We start from the raw sequence: 3,699 nt of genomic DNA on the forward strand, positions 1-3,699 counted from the left end.
AGTAGTATAAAAGTAAGTGTATATGGGCAAGGGTGATGTAAGTGTAAAGAAGCATGAGAATGAAAGATTGAGATGAGAGATACGAATAGTGACATTTCGGGATGTGTAAGGACTTATAGAGGGAGACGGTTAGCATTGTGTTGCTTAAGGTTATATGTAATGAAAGGTTGCTTTAGATGGATGGAGAAGAGGGGTATATAGTAAACTTAGATGGAATTTTCACGATGTGAGCCTAGTGAGTAATTCTTTGGGGCAGCTAACGGTATGAGATGAATTTTGGTTTCCTAGTGATGTAAAAAGAGAGATGCAATTGTTTGAACTTTAAACGTTGATTTTATGCATAGATTAGTGACAATTGGGAGTTATAGTATAATGAGAGAAGACCCATGGTAAGAAAGAGTGAGATGATATCGACATAAAATAATGGGAATTGAGTTTGGAGCAATGTAAAGGTAACCGGAGCACTAAAGAGTTAGGTACAAGGATAAAGGAGATGAATTATTAATTGGTATTACTGAGTAAAAAGGGGGAAAGAGGGATGGAAGTAAGTTGAGTGAACGTTGACCGGGGTTAAGGAGCATGAAGGTAGGAAATTATGGAAATGTACGATAGCCTCACTAGAGGGTGTGAGTTAATGGTTATATAGGAGAACATGACGACATGTTGGCCGTGAGTTTTGAGGTATTAAGGGAATAAGAAGCTTGTAAAGTGTTTGCACGATCTGAGAATTTGGTGGAGAGTTAGGTAACGATATGATAAAGGATAGAATTGGGAATAATGTTGAGGTAGATTTTGTTGATGGATTGGATGTTCGTTATTTGGGATTATAACCAAAGAGAGGAAGCGGATTGTCATATTAAGAACTGATAGTAAGAGAGTAATTGCATGGGAGGTGGTGGTGTCATAATATTGTCTAGTGGTTAAGGATGAGGGTAAATAGAGAAGTTAGTCATTCTAAAAAGGTTGTTTGTGGAGGCTTGGTTGGTATGTGTGGTTTTGAGGGACTGTAAAATATGGATATATGAGGTATTCGCTGGTAATTGGGTACTGATGATATGACTACGTTCGTCGGGTGGTGATAATTGAGTGTATGTGAGGGTATGTTATGAAAGGCACCTGAGTTAAGTCCGGATAAGAGGTATTCATTGTCAAGTGGTAACTTACGTGATCAGGATTGACTAGGTGGATGTGATTACGGGTCTATGATATGTGTAAATGTTTGTGTGAGGTTATGACCTCACAAGAAGTGGTATGGTGTGATAATTATAAAGTTGTTATATGTTTGTTTTGTAATTTATGTTGGGTACGGTATACTAATGGAATGAGGTTCAAAAGGTAATGATTTGATTGATCTGGCATGGATAATTAAAATTGTATGTGTATTGATGATACATGTTTATTCCGTGAAATGGTAAGGATGATGTTCATGAGATTCTTGTCAGTTTATTCCGTATAATATGTTGTGTTATAATCTAGTAAAACTGTTTTGAATGAGTTTTCTTGCTCGAAATGTCATACTGAGTCAGTGTTTAAGGGAATTATATGTGATCGTGATGTTTATCGATGTGGTTGTTGTGCCTCGAGTGGTGATCCGGGTAAGGTACTTAGTAATGTGATGCGGGTATTTTCGCACTGCGGTGTGGCTGTTGGTGGCGGTGTTGCGATGCCGTCACCGGTTGTGGTGGAGTAGGCGAGATGGTTATGATTCGAGTTTCGAAAGTACGTACCAGTGATACATAGATTGTTGTTTGGTTTGATGTTGCTCCCTGCAAGTTTCAGTTTGTGCAGATAGACAGTTGTCTTGTTTATTGATGTTTTCTTTACCAGTCTCAGTTTGGGAATGAGGGTAGAGTATGATATGAAAGGGAGTTGTATATGTTTTCGTTTTTGTCATGGTATAATGATATTCTGTTGATGGGACACAGTTGTGAGAAGTTGTTACAATAATTTTGATCTTGTTTCAGGATGAGACATCGGTAGTCATAGTCATGGCAAGTGATTCGTGGAATATGTATTATAAGGATCTGAAAGCGGCAGGCGGTTCATAATCTTTTGTTGAGATAGTGAGTGCAGGATATTGGGAATCGGTGTCATGTTAAGTTATGTATGAGTTTTGCGGTAATGAAAGAAAAGAACTTGAGGATCTAGTATGAGTGTACGTAACAAGTGTGGAATGTGAGTTATGCTTTTGGTGATATGAGTTTTATATAGTTTATATAGAGAGGTGTGTCATGTTGCGGTAATGTGGAAGATTTGAAGTTTTGGGTTAAGTTAAAGATTTTGAAATTGAAGGATGAGAGTTTTTTGAGTAAGAGAGCCTAAGATATATGCATGGCGACTGTTCAGATTAAAAGTGGTTATCTTTGACATGTGGTGGTGATGAAGATAATGAGAGGTATAGCTAAGGATTTAGTATTAGTGAGTTACGAGGACGTAACATTTATCTTAAGAGGAGTAGGATACGATAAAAAAAAAAAAAAAAAAAAGATTTTGATGGTTGTGCATATGGTAGTATAATTGGAAGTAGAGTGTTGGTGTAGCATAAAGGTCGGATATTGGTTTTGATTAAAGGTCGTGACCGTGCTTGTAGTAGTTCGATGTTTAGCAATGAGAGAATATTTCAACAGTGTTGACAGTTGAATGATAATGATTATGAGTCTAATAGTTTTGACAGTTGGAAGATGATGTTTATGTGTTTGAGTAAACTTCGAGGACGAAGTTCGTTTTAAGGATGATAGAATGTAACATTCCGTTTTGATGATTGATCTTCTTTTGTGGATTGAGTGCTATTGAGTGTTATGGAAGTAATACAAGGTTGGAAACATTATATTGTGGTTATTGGGTAATGTTATGGAGTCAGGATTGAGAGCCTATGCTATAGTTGAGACGATATCGTGAGCCATGTTGTGGAAGGAAGAGTGGTTTCTGGAGTTGGTGTTAAGTGTCCATGTTTTATAGGTTAGGTTGGAACTTCGCGGTCGTGTTTCGTTTTGTTTGTTGTTTTGCTTTGACTCGGGATAATGATTTTTGTGGTGACTTGTATAGCTCCTTGGTGTTGTTATATGTGGTTGGTCTAGTCTTGTGGCGTAGTGTTGTGCTTTGTTTTATAGTAGGGTGTGAACTTCGGGACGAAGTTCTTTTTAAGGGGGGAAGATTGTAACACTACGGATTTCCCTTGGTGACTACTCGACCGAGTAGAGCCTACTCGGCCGAGTAGTGTTGAGGTTGTGTGTGTTTTGGTTCTGCCGAGGAACACTCGGCCGAGTATAGTGAACACTTGACCGAGTATGCGACACTCGGCCGAGTATACACTTACTCGACCGAGTGTCCGGTTTGGCGGAGTGTTATTTTGACGGTTTGATTGGGAAACGTTTAGGGTTATTTTTATATCCCGCGTCAGTTTCTAAAACATTATTTCAAACATCATCATTTTGACGATTACCCTAATCATTCCCTAATCACTTCCTAATCATTCCCTAGCATCGTGGTGTGTACAATCTTCGTAGTTTTGCGTATAATTCCTCATCCTTCTGTTGGTAAGTCCTTTTCTATGTTGTTTGTATTCTTTGGGATTACTGTATTCATACATGGAGTTGGGAATATGGGGAAATTGTGCAATATGTAATTGTGTATGCGATTATTGTATAGGAGAAGACTTCATAGAGGAGCCTTTCTGATTGTTCGGTTTCCGTACTGCTG

This window comes from Silene latifolia, chromosome 11 (genome assembly GCF_048544455.1).
Source record: "Silene latifolia isolate original U9 population chromosome 11, ASM4854445v1, whole genome shotgun sequence".
Taxonomy (NCBI): domain Eukaryota; kingdom Viridiplantae; phylum Streptophyta; class Magnoliopsida; order Caryophyllales; family Caryophyllaceae; genus Silene; species Silene latifolia.